This window comes from Mauremys mutica, unplaced genomic scaffold (assembly GCF_020497125.1).
Source record: "Mauremys mutica isolate MM-2020 ecotype Southern unplaced genomic scaffold, ASM2049712v1 Super-Scaffold_100090, whole genome shotgun sequence".
In the NCBI taxonomy this organism is placed as follows: domain Eukaryota; kingdom Metazoa; phylum Chordata; order Testudines; family Geoemydidae; genus Mauremys; species Mauremys mutica.
In genome coordinates, this window is record NW_025423262.1 from 883,920 (window position 1) to 897,296 (window position 13,377).

Here is a 13,377-nt window from a genome sequence, read left to right on the forward strand (position 1 = left end):
ATTGTGGCTGCCAGAATCTGTGGGCAGCTCGTTTAGTTTATGCCGAGGGTTGAGTCCTGTTTTGTGCACCGTGTCTGAGAATGAAAATCCTAAACCGCCCTTTGAAATAACAAAAGCAGCAGGACGTGTTTCTGTCCCTGCCCCAGAGCAGACAGACCGATGGAGAAATGCCATGAGTCCAGGGTAATACTCCCCTGCGGTTTTACCATTTCCACTTGCTAAACCCCCTCCCAACCTTCTGGGCTCCTGGAGCAGGGGACTGAGCCTGAGCCGAGACACGGACACTGCAACGTTACAGCCTAAGCCGCATGACCCTGTTTAATGTGACACGGGCCAGTCGTGGGTGTTTCATTGCACTGGAGACGTAGCCTAATGTTATGTCTGCACTGCGATTAAAACACCCAGGGCACCTGTCGCAAAGCCCGGGTCAGCTGACTCAGGGTCATGCGGCTTGGGCTGCAAGAGTATAAAATTACAGTGCAGACAGATGGTCTTGAGCCCAACCTCTGAGACCCCACGAGGGGTGAGGGTTTCCGAACCCAGGCTTCAGTGTGAACACAAATATCTGCACCACAGTTTTTAGCCTCTCAGCTTTAGCTTCATGAGCCCACGTCAGATGGTCCAGGCGAGCCATGCTGCCATCTTTATCCCAGGAGAGATGGACTCTAAGGGTACGTCTCCATTGCAATGTCAGCCCAGGTGTGGCACGCTGTGCTCAAAGCAGCACCCTGGATGTCCCATATTCACCACTCTCATATGATGATGATACGGTTTGTACAAAGTCTGCCTGGTGAGGTATCATTTCAAAAGTCTTGGTCTGTTGAACCTTAATATTGTGTTGGATTGTGTGTGTAGCATTGGCTGGGAAGTTTTGCTCTGTGTGTGTGACTGAGATGAGGTTGGGAAATGCCCACCACCAGCCTTTCAGGTGTGACAATGGAGGAGCCAGACTCGCTGCTGGCCCATTAAAGGGATCCACACTCCCAAGGACTATCCCAGGAACCGGGTACAATGCAGACTTCTCCGAGATAGCACAGCGACAATGGACACTGCTTGCTCACATCCTAGCAAAGGTACTTCCTAGCCAGCTGGAAGAAACTATGAAAGGGGGGGTAGAGACATCATGAGTTAGCCTCTCTCCCCCACAACTCAACAGCTGGAAACACACCTGGATGACAAAACTGATTCAGAAATCAGAAGAGAATAATAATAGTACATTCAAACCAAAGTCCCCAAACAGACTAGGAGTGGTTTCTCAGCAGAAAATTTTCAGTTTGGGGAATTTTGTTTTCCCAGTCAGACTTTGCCAAGGGAAGCAGAGACAAAATGGTTGAGTTGGCTCCTTCAGAACAGCTTGGTCTAGACACTGGCTTTGGTTCACTGTTGTGGCCTTGCTCAGGTTGGGGGTATTTTAATTATTTGGGGAGGTCCCAGGGTGTTCGGGGCAGATTATGAGGCTGTTCCCTTTGAGATAAAAACTAAGAAATGCAGGACTAGAGAATTTTTTTAGAAATCTGGGATTTAGACATTTTATTTGAAACAACGGGGGGGAGGCAGCTGAGATTCTGAGAAGGTTTTTGTTTGCAAGAAACAACATTGTTTGATCTGTCACTGTACCAAGGGGGGAGATGGTTGTCTATAGAGAAGAGTGAAGACTAAATGCATCCAATGAGGATGGGATTTGAACCCTCATGCAAAGCACAATGGATTAACAGCATCACCTTAACCACTCGGCCACCTCATCTGAGCTATCAAGAAATGGACAGGAGGAGAAATCTAAGGCCGGCAGAGATAGGGCCACTAAGGAGTTTTTAAATACTAAGCGTAAGCAGGGGCTGAATGAGCTCCCCCCTCACAGCTAGTGAGGAGCTGGGGGAAGACTTCAGGAACAGGCCGTGTTTGCATAGACACCCCTACTCTGCCTAGCTATGCAGCATGATGGGGCCGCTTCCCCAAAATGACCAGTTTGGGATGGTGGTGGGTAACAAATCACTTTAGGATTGAGTGGAATGAAATGTTATTCTCCTCCCTGTACGAGTGAAGGGCAGCGGAACGTACCTAGGCCGTCCTGACGGAGGGGTGGGTGGGTGAGGAATCGCTTTCATTGGACTGCAGAGAAGTGATTGAGGACGTCACCCTAACCCAGTGGTCCCCAAACATTTCACACTGCGCCCTCGTGTCCATGGCTGTGGCCGCTCGGAAGCCGTGGTCGAGAACCGGGGCTGGGAGTGGGGCCGTTGCTTGCTGGGGAGAGGGGTGCGGACAGGGGTCAGGGGGTCGAGGCCCGGCTGGGAGCCAGGGGCCCAGGCTGAGGGTGGGGTTGGGGAAGAGCTGGGACAGAGTGGGGCTGAGTGGGGCTCCCTCCCCGCCCTCCATGGGGGCTGGCTCAGGCCCTGAGGTGCCCCCATCAATCTTCCTCTGTGTCCCCCTAGGAGTCACACCCCACATTTTGGGGACCACTGACCCCTACTCGCTAAGCAGGGGCTAGTGATGCCAAAGCCCAGGGAAAGGGAGAACAAGTGCGGGGGCCCCAGCACCGGAACCCTGCCCCCCCCACTTCTGTGTGTGGCTCCGCCCCCTTCCACACCTTCCACCCACGGCCCCACCCACTGTCACCTCTGTTCCACCCCTTCCCCCACTGGCCCCACCCTGTCACTCCTTTACCCCGGCCCCGCTGCGGCCCCGAGACCAGAGAAGCTCTGTGCCCCTGCTGCAGCCCCCGGGCCGTAGCAGGGAGTGGGAGCTCGTGCAGCCCCGGGGCTGACATGGGGGAGACTTTTCCAGGGGGGCCTAATTTGCCCAGGGCCCCTAGTCATGGGCCCCACTGTCCCCTTGGCAACGCAAGGTTTGGGGAGGCTGAGCCCCCCCGAGCCTCCATTACGAGCCGCCCAGGCTACCTCTGCTCAGTGGGTGGCCAGTCTCCCTGTGTCTCTGCTGTTCGTGCTGGGGAGCCCGGCCGGCCTTAGGGGTGGGGCCCCCGGCAGCCGCCCAGGGCTCCAGGGGGTCAAAGGGCACCGTGTGGCCGTGCAAAGGTGCTCACTGCTCTCCCCTGCCCCAGTGCTCCTCCGTGGCCCCACAGAGGGTGGGGGGAGCGAGGAGCAACACTATGTGCTCCCTGCGTCCTGGTCACTTTCCCCACCTGGGCTGGGCTGTGAGGGGAGCATCAGAAGCTGCTGCTCTCTGCCCTCCCCTGACGCAGCCCGGCTGAGGAAAGTGACCTGGATGCAGGGAGCTCGGATGATGTCGCTTCTCGCCCCCCTGCCCCTGCTAGGGAAGGCTGCTGTGTGGTGTCTCCATGGCTGCACTTTCAGTGATGCAGGTTTCTCGATCCCATTGTTCCAGGGGCATCCTACTAGATAAAATTGAGCAAGAAATGCTTCCCAGGGGTTTTTAGGACTGGAATTGCTATTTTCAACAGTGATTGCCATTTTTTTTCTAGTTTTGTTTGTTTGAAAGGAAGACAGTGATATTGCACTGGCAAATTCCCCATAGAAACAAAGAATAATAAAGGCACCTCAACTTTTCCTCATTTATGGAGGACAGTCTGATAATATGGATCCAGATCTCCTCCAATCACACAAGCTGAAAATTCTTCCACTTTACTGCAGCTCTGTAACCATGCGGGAACCAATCCTGTCTGTGTTCTGTGCACATCCAGAATTCCTGCTGAATGACCCGCCCTGGGAGCAAGATACCAGTGGCCCAGGGCTGGGGCGGAAGGAGGGTGCAGGTGTGGGGGGGAGCCCAGAGCTGGGGCAGCAGGGGGTGCGGGTGGGGGTGGCAGAGTCCAGGGCTGGGGCGGCAGGGGGTGCGGGTGGGAGCAGGCAGAGCCCAGGGCTCAGGCACCAAGGGTTGTGGGGGGGGAACCCAGGGCTGGGGTGGGGGCAGCCAAATTTTTTTTTCCTTGGGGCGGCAAAAAACCTAGAACTGGCCCTGCCTCCACCCACCGTGAAGTAGGTAGGAGCGGATCATTATTATCCCTACTCGAAAGAGGGAGAAGCTAAGGCTGAGAAAGGAGAATTGACTTGTCTGAGGTCACACAGCCAGTCAGTGGCAGAGTTGGGAATAGGACCCAAGAGCCCTGATTTTCAATATACCTGCCCCTGGAAATTTCCACTACATGCATCCGACGAAGTGGGAATTCACCCACGAAAGCTCATGCTCCAAAACATCTGCTAGTCTATAAGGTGCCACAGGACTCTTTCCTGCTTTTACAAACTAATCATCAGATCTTGAATTTCAGACATTGAATGACCTGAATAAAGTGCTCTGTGATGAGCTCCAGACCAACAACAGTGACAGTAATTATTCAGCAAGTATTTGAGGAGAACTGCAATGTTAGAGAGAATCATGAACTGCTCAGAGACCATTAATGCAGAGAAGCAGCAAAATTCATCAAACACAGAACTGGTTCTGACTTATTTCCTTGGTCTTGAAAGAGAACAACAAGGACCTGAGTCTCCTCCCTGTCAATAACCCCCTGCTCAGCCAATCAGGGTAGAGACTGAGGACGGGAGGCTGAGGGTTCTCACCAGAGAGCCCAAAGAATGGCCCAGATCACTGGTGGGGATCACTGCCCGAGCACTATTTCAGCTCCACATTTTTGAGTGGACCTCCCACAGTGGGAACGGCAGAGCACTCCCCCGCCACACACACACACACACACACACACCCCTCTCTCCTGGTGTTGGGAGGGGAACAGGAGAAAAGACAAAAGAAGCAAGAGACGAAGAGAAAGGAGGGAGGGATGGATGGAGGAAAAGGTGAAACAAAAAGCACAAACCCCAATGTCTCCAGTGATTCTAAGGGACAAAATCCCAGGTGTGCAATAAAATTCTTCCTCCTTAAGCTCGTGTTTTCCATGCCTAGAATTCAACTGTCACCAGATGGATCAGACTGAACAGGTTTCAAACCTCAAGGAGGCTCTTACCTTCTAAACAGGGACATCTGTTTTCCAGTAAAATCACTAAAAGGGAAGGAGAAAACTCGAAAGAGGTTCCTGCTGGCGCTCACGTCCGTGAACCCGAATACTCTCTCAGTCCTCAGAGAGAGACCTGGAGAAGGAGACTTGCTGCAGCAAAGCCACAGGGGTCTCTGAGGTCTCCCTGGCCCCTCGCCCCTGTCCTGCCTGGCTGATGTCAGCATCTCTCTGTGAGGTCACCACCTCCCCACCACCTTGGACCAATAGGTGGAGGTCCTGCAAAAGGCCTTTGTGATGTCACTGCCACACCCCTCCCTTGCTGGGCTAATGTCCTGCCCCTGGCCAGGCAATTTGGAGGTTTCAGCTACTCCCTGTGGATCACCCCACTCAAGGAGCGTTCGTTCTAGGCAGCAAGCCGGCTAGACAGGGAAACATCAGACACTGCTCCCAATCCTACACTCAGTTTGCCAGAAATTAGTCGACTTCATGGCCAGAAGAGACCATTAGAGCATCTAATCTGACCCCCTGCATATCACAGGCCTCCTGTATGACACAACAGCTACTTTTGGGGCAAACACATTCCAGAAAGGCATCTAGTCTTCATGAAATGACATCAAGAGATGAAGAATCCACCACTTTCCTTGGTAGCTTGTTCCTGTGATGAATCATCCTCGCTGTTGAATATTTGTGCCTTAGTTGTAATATGAATTTGTCTCTTTTCATCTTCCAGCCCCTGGGTCTTGTCATGCCTTTCTCTGCTCGATTCAAGAGCCCTTTAATACCCAATCTTTTCTCTCCATTAAGGCGCTTCAATGAAGTCACCTTTCAATCTTCTTTTGATCAGCTAAACAGGTTGAGCTCTTTCAGTAGCTCCCTGGAAGGCATTTTTCTCCAGCCCTCAGAACATTTGGTGGCTCTTTGCTGCCCCAGCTCCAGTTTCACAACATCTTTTTCAAACGAGGACACCGAAACTGGAGGCTATTCCAGTATCAGTCTCACTGATGCTGTGTCACCTCCTGTGACGTTATTGACATAATCTGTAACTGTATAGATCATCGTTGCGGCCACTGTTCTATATTTGCAGACAATATTGTAGAAAGGTTGTCGTGTAAGGGGTCTATGGAGAGGTTCTGATTGGCTGATTATAATGATGCTATCTCTAGATGTGTATCATTTTTGTTGTTGACGTTATGAATATTGGCTCTATGCTGCCTGCATTTCAAACTTGTGCTCTGCTTCTGGGGAACACCCCAGATAAGTTGGTGTCAGTTCTGCCTAGCCTGCTTGATGGCCCATTAAGGACCATCAGCTATACAATCGACCCATTGAGAGAAGGCAGATATGCCTTGTGACTCAGCAAGGTCTGCAGGGACCTGCCTATGGACAGAACTCTAAAGTTTTCTGTGCCACGTGCTGGATAGAGTGTCCTTGGGACAAAGAAAGCAAAGACAACATGGCAGGAGGCTATAAAAGGCTGATGCCTCGTCTCCATCTTATTTTCAGTGCAGCTTCATGTCTCCGGAGGGACTTTGCTACAAACTGAAGCTCTGTACAAAGGACTGAATGACCCATCCCAGCTGTGGATGGACTCCAGAGACTTGATTTGAACCTGCAGTTTATTCCATCACTGCTACAAGCCTGAACCAAGAACTCTGCCATTACTGTGTGTAATTACCGTATTGTCCCGAGTATAGGCCGCACTTTTTCCCCCTAATTTAAGTCTTTAAATTAGGGGTGCGGCCTATAACCGGGATCTTGAAAAAAAAAACAATAAAAATACTTTAAATCCCAGCCGCGGCGGGGAATCAGAGGGCTCTGGGCTGCCCGCCGCGGCGGGGAGCCCAGAGCCCTTTAAATCCCAGCCGCGGCCGGGACTCAGAGGGCTCTGGGCTGCTTGCCGCGGCGGGGAGCCCAGAGCCCTTTAAATCCCAGCCGCGGCGGGGAATCAGAGGGCTCTGGGCTGCCCGCCGCGGCGGGGAGCCCAGAGCCCTTTAAATCCCAGCCGCGGCGGGGAATCGGAGCGCTCTGGGCTGCCCGCCGCGGCGGGGAGCCCAGAGCCCTTTAAATCCCAGCCGCGGCGGGGAATCAGAGGGCTCTGGGCTGCCCGCCGCGGCGGGGAGCCCAGAGCCCTTTAAATCCCAGCCGCGGCGGGGAATCAGAGCGCTCTGGGCTGCCCGCCGCGGCGGAGAGCCCAGAGCCCTTTAAATCCCAGCCGCGGCCGGGACTCAGAGGGCTCTGGGCTGCCCGCCACGGCCGGGAGCCGAGAGCCTTTTAAATCCCAGCCGGGGCGGGGAATCAGAGCGCTCTGGGCTGCCCGCCGCGGCTGGGAGCCCAGAGCCCTTTAAATCCCAGCCGCGGCCGGGACTCAGAGGGCTCTGGGCTGCCCGCCGCGGTGGGGAGCCCAGAGCCCTTTAAATCCCAGCCGCGGCCGGGACTCAGAGGCCTCTGGGCTGCCCCAGCCGTGTCCCCACCACCCCCACCGCCCGGCCCCGCGTACCCGCCTCCGCCGGCCCCGGCCACGTCCCCGGCCACGTCCCCGCCGCCCGGCTCCGGCCCCGGCCACGTCCCCGCCCCGGCCCCAGGCCCGCGCCCCGGCCCCAGGCCCGCCTCCTCCGGCCACGTCCCCGCCTCCCCCGCCGCCCGGCTCCAGCCCCGTGTACCCGCCTCTGCCGGCCCCGGCCTCAGGGCCGCCGGGGGGGGGCAAAGGGGGCAATTTGCCCCCGGGCCCAGCAGGGGCCCCCACGAGAGCTTTTCGGGGTCCCCGGAGCGGTGTCCTTCACTCGCTCCGGGGGGCCCGGAAAACTCTTGCGGGGCCGGGCGCAGGAGCTTCTTCTGCTCCTGGTCTTCGCCTGCGGGGTGGGGGGGTAACCTGGTGAGTTACTGCCCAAGCGGGACCCGCTGCCGAAGTGCAGCCCGGTCTTCGGCGGTAATTCGGCGGCGGGGGGCCCTTCCGTTCCAGGACCCGCCGCCGAAGTGCCCCGAAGACCCGCGGCGGGGCCTCCCGCCGCCGAATTACTGCCGAAGACTGGGCTGCACTTCAGCGGCGGGTCCCGCTTCGGCGGTAATTCGGCGGCGGGGGCGCCCCGCGGTGGGTCTTCGGGACACTTCGGTAGCAGGTCCCAGAATGGAAGGGGGGCCCCCCCGCCGAAGACCCTGGGCCCCCGGAATTCTCTGGGTGGCCCTGCCCGGCCACGCGTCGCCGGCCCCGGCCGCGCGTCGCCCGGCGCCGGCCCCGGCCGCGCGTCCCCCGCCGCCCGGCGCCGTCCCCGTCCCCGCGTCCCCTGCCGCCCGGCTCCGGCCCCGGCACCGCATCCCTTCCCGGCCGCCCTACTCTGGCCGGCCAGCTACCTGGCTCTGGCCGTCCGGCTCCCGCCACATCCTCCAGCTCCGGGCTCCGGCCGCGTGACTTCTGCCCCGGCCCAGCATCCCGGGGCTCCTAGCTCCAGCCGCGGCCGGACTGTAGTGCCGCCAGCCACATCCAGGCAGCGCAGTAAGGGGGCAGGGAGGGGGTGTTGGAGAGAGGGCAGGGGAGTTCGGGGTGGGGGGTGGATAGGGGTTGGGGGGGTCAGAGGGCAGGGAACAGGGGGATTGAATAGGGGCAAGGGTCCTGGTGGGGCAGTTAGAAAGGATCAGGGGATGGATGGGGCGGTGGGAGGCAGTCAGGGGCAAGGGTTCCAGGGGCAGTCAGGGGACAGAGAGAAGGGGTGGTTGGATGGGGCAGGGGTCCCTGGGGTGGGGGGAGGTGTCAAGGAACGCGGGGGGTTGGATGGGTCAGGAGTTCGGGGGGCCATGATTCCTAACCCTAAGAACATTTGCTAATGTTGTTGATTGTTGTGCAGGGGAGAGGGTGAGAACTGTTCCCATCAGTCTCCTTGTTATCCATTCCTTTTCCCTTCTTTATTTACAGTATAACTACAAAATAGTTTTCAATATTTCTGAGTATATAACATATGCCGTCAAAAGCAGGACTACCAAAAGTGTTAAAAGTGTTAAAAATACTGGTACATGTCTTCCTATTCATTACATAAAATACTGTTTTACTGTTCTACTAATGTGTATATTTTCTTTAAGTTAAAAAAAGTTAAAAATTTAATTTTTTTAAAATAGCACCAAACTTTAAGGGTGCGGCTTATAATCAGGAGCGGCCTATACTCGGAACAATATGGTAATTCCTTTAAACATTTTAACTCTCATCAATATTTCTTTCTTTTTATGAATAAACCTTTATATTTTAGATGTTGTAAGGGAAAATCCAGTGTTATCCAAGGCCTTGTAGGCCCAGGCCTCATGTCAAGCTGCCAGGGCCGGCCAGACAAGCCAAGCAGGGGGGCACGGAGGAGACAGTGGAAAGTCCTAACAGTCCCCGACTGAAAAACAATTTGGTAATATCCCCTACTGTCAACACGTAACCGCATAGAACAGATAAGTAAGAACAGGAAAAGCCTAATATGGAAGAAATTTACTCCTGCTCCAATCAGCATTAACTTTGCAATATTTTTTTAGCAAAATAATAAGGAAATTATGTGTATAACTTGCATATTACTATTGTGGTTTTAAGCTTTATAAGGCTGTCTGTAACCAGCTTCGGGGAGGCCGTTTCCATAACGGTTCTCCCCTGCGTGCTTCTAATCAATAAAAGGCCTCAGGCTGATATGATTGAAAACACAACACATGGATCAATTTTTCCATAACAACGCTAAAGGATTTGCAAAAGCGTGATTTGTGGGTAAGACCTGACTCGTCTATTGACCTGCATCTGGGGCTTGGTCCTTTGGGGTCCTTTGAGAGAACCTTTTCTCTTTTACTGCGGTATTGGTTTTCATAACCATTCATCCCCATAAAGAGCGGAGCTGGTGGTGATAGAAGGGAACTGGAATAGCTGAGGGAATTGGTTCTATGACGTCCGATTAGCCAGTGGGGTAAAACCAAAGTCCTCTCTGCATGGCTGGTGTGACGTGCTTTAATAGTAAAGGACACCCAGCCTCAAGCTGTGACTGCCCTGCTCCAAGCAATTTATCCTGAATTGATACTCTCAGCAGTGTCCTGCCAGTGGTTGCATTGTTACAGGGGTCGTCCGGGATTACAACTGGGAACTCTCCGAAGCTCAGGATGCGCTTCCTCAGCTAAGGGAAGTATGTAATCCACACACCTCCAGGGTGTGGTGGTGTGTCCCAGCTAGTGGCACCAAGATCACTTAGAGGGAGCAATAAAACAAGTTTTCTCTACAGTCTTAGCTAGCAGCCAGGTGGCTTTTAGTTCATGTTGTGGAGGCCCATGCACTAAGCTCCTGAGTTCCCAGTTCGATCCCACCCACCGACAAGTCACTGACCCGGCTCTGTCAGCGTAACAGACACAGCTGCCACCCCAAGAAGGAGAGAGCTACCATGCCATACCCAGCCACGAAGAGGTGCCAAGCAGTGAGCTGACACCGTTCAGAGCTTCCTGTGACAAACTGCAAACTTTGGACAATAGCAGGGTGGTAGGAAGTGTTGCCCTCAAAGTGGCCTGGGTCGGGGGCCCTGGGCTCCCCTGCCATCTGCTGCGTCCTTCCACCCCGAAGGACTGAAACCCTGACCATTAGGCAACATCCCCATGAGCGAAGGCCATCACAAGACATCTGTCTTCGAAAGTTTGCAGAGGATGCGGGAGCAGAAAGGGGAGAGAGGATAAGGGTGGCTCTTGGGAAGAGGGAGGGAGGGAGCCTTATGGGAATGTCTTGTTTACCTCCATCAACCCAATGATCAGCTCACTGATGCCTAGAATCTTCCCTGACGTGTTGTAATTGATTGGATCTAGGTTTTAAAACAGTTACCACATTTGCAGACGGAGAAATGTCAGGGAGTTGAGTGGAAGGCCATTGCAAGCTCAGCTAATTAGGCAATGTGGCTTATGCCCCATCTAACAAGCTCCTTAAACAATAGCTCCCAGTTTTCATTCGCATTGTTCTGTTTAGTGTTTTTCTCCAAAACACTTTTACTAAACCTTTGGGTCAGCTTTGGAAAGTTGGCCCTTTCAGTGCACCAAATATACATATTGCTGGTGGGCACTGCCCTCTATTGGTCATCAGAACGGCCATACTGGATCAGACCAATGGTCTAGCCAGCCCAGAATCCTATCCTCCCACAGAGGCCAATGCCAGGTGCCCGCGAGAGAATCAACAGAACAGGGAATCATCAAGCGATCCATCCCCCGTTGCTCATTCCCAGCTTCCGGCAAACAGAGGCTGGGGACACTTCAAGAGCATGGTTTTATATCCCTGCCCATCCTGGCTAATAGGCAATGATGGACCCGTCCGCCATCAACTTATCTAGTTCTTTGGTGGACCCTGTTATAGTCTTGGCCCTCACAGCATCCTCTGGCAAAGTTTCCCCAGGTTGACTGTGTGTTGGGTGAAGAAATACTTCCTTTGGTTTGTTTTAAACTTGCTGCCTATTCATTTCACTGGATGACCCCTAGTTCTTGTGTTATGAGGAGTAAATAGCACTTCCTTACAGATCCAGACTAACACGGCTACCCCTCTGATACTTCCTTATTTACTTTCTCCAAACCCGTCATCATTTTATAGACCTCTATCCTAGCCCCCCCTTAGTCATCTCTTTTCCAAGCTGAAAACTCCTCTGTCTTATTAATCTCACCTCACATGGAAGCTGTTCCACACCCCAATCATTTTGGTTGCCCTTTTCTGTACCTTTTCCAATTCCGATATATCTTTTTGAGATGGGGGACCAGCTCCAGTATTCAAGATGTGGGCCTACCACAGATTTATACACAGGCAATATATTTCAGTCTTGCTAGCCATCCCTTTCCTAATGACTTCCCAACATTTTGTTCACTTTTTTGACTGCCGATGCACATTGAGTAGATGTTTTCAGAGAAGTATCCACAGTGACTCCAAGATCTCTTTCTTAAGTTGTAAGAGCTAATTTAGATCCCATCAGTTTAGATGTAGAGCTGGTATCATGTTTTCCCATGTGCATTACTTTGCATTGATCCACATTGAATTTCATCTGCCTTTTTGCTGCCCAGTCACTCCGTTTGGTGAGATCCCTTTGTCACACTTTGCACTCTCTTTTGGAGAAGAGGCTTTCCAGGCCAGAGCTCCCAGCTCCTCTGTCTCTTCCCCAGCCCTGCTCCCACTCTAGGTGTCTTGCTTGGGTCCCTGCAGCCAGGCCCTTCTCTCGCTACAAACAGAGGGAGACTGACTGGGCTCCTGGCTCACAGCCTCTTCTAGGGGCCAGCTGGGCCTGACTGGGGCATGGCCACAGCTGAGCCTGCTTCCCCCAATCAGCCCAGGCTCCTTGCCCCAGCCCCAGCCCTCTCCTGGGCGCTTCAAGCCCCGCAGGGCAGGAGCAGGTAACCACCCGCTACACCCAACAAATTCCCTTCACCAATGGGTCTAATCATTGGGCTCTACAATTCCACCCAATGTGCCTGGTACTGACGTTAGCCTCAGTGGCCTGTAATTGCCAGCTGCGTCTCTGGAGCCTTTTTCATACACTGCTCCAGCCAGGGACTCAAGGCCGCCCCAGACTTTCCCTTTCTCCCTTCTGGGAAATCAAGTTCAAGTTCTACAAGCAGCTAAAGAAGCTTCAACCCTGCATCTGAATTAATGTCACATTTCTCACTGCCCGACACAAACAAATGTCATTTCAATCCCAGGTGAGTCCACTTCAGTCATTCCTCAGCCCCATTCCTTCCCCCTCCTGCCTTAGCTTAGGGCATTGCGCCACCCTGTGGGCATTTCATGTCCCTCCTCAGTTTCACATACAGACACAATCTCCTTTGCTGTTCAACGAACAGCAAAACCTTTCTGTGTCTCTAGTCTGAGCCAGGGCATTCAATTCCATTGAAACCTTCTCTCCTGCAATGGCAACGGTCAGACAGAGGGGACGTGACCCCCTTCGGCCCTGAGAGTGAAATACTCACTCTCCTCTTTCTTCAAGCTGCTGCTGTTAGTCCATAAAACATGTACCATGGAGTAAAAAGCTGCATTTACTCCAGGGTGAGGAAAGAAAGGAGCCACCAACTCCCCGAAAAATCTCTGTGCCCCAGAGAGAACCTGCCCCTGCTATTGGAATCTCTGATGTGCTTCAGCTACAATGGGGAGAGCATCTGCTCTCATGGGGGTATAGCTCAGTGGTAGAGTGTTTGACTGCAGATCAAGTGGTCCTTGCTTCAAATCCAAGTCCCCTCTAATAAGCCTCTTTTTTTTTTTTTTGAAAAAAGGGAAAACATTTTGATTTCCATTCTCCATTATGTTCAGAAGCTCCACTATATGGGGATGCTTGAAATGAATGTAACACTCAACATTTCACTGTCCAAATGCACAAAAACCTAGCAAACCTGTCCATCAGCTGAAATCAGTTCCTAGCCTCTAAGTGTCTAGTTTATGTTTTCATCAATTAAACAAAGGGATCATATGAATGTACATTTGCAGATCCCTCCTCTCCAGGGCT

General features: G+C 53.4%; 1 non-coding gene across 1 annotated transcript; it reads left to right on the top strand.

The window, feature by feature from the left end:
* Positions 1-13,043: 13,043 nt before the first annotated feature.
* Positions 13,044-13,115, top strand: TRNAC-GCA. The gene has a single exon. It is a non-coding gene; the product is annotated as a tRNA-Cys (tRNA).
* The last annotated feature ends 262 nt before the right edge of the window (positions 13,116-13,377 follow it).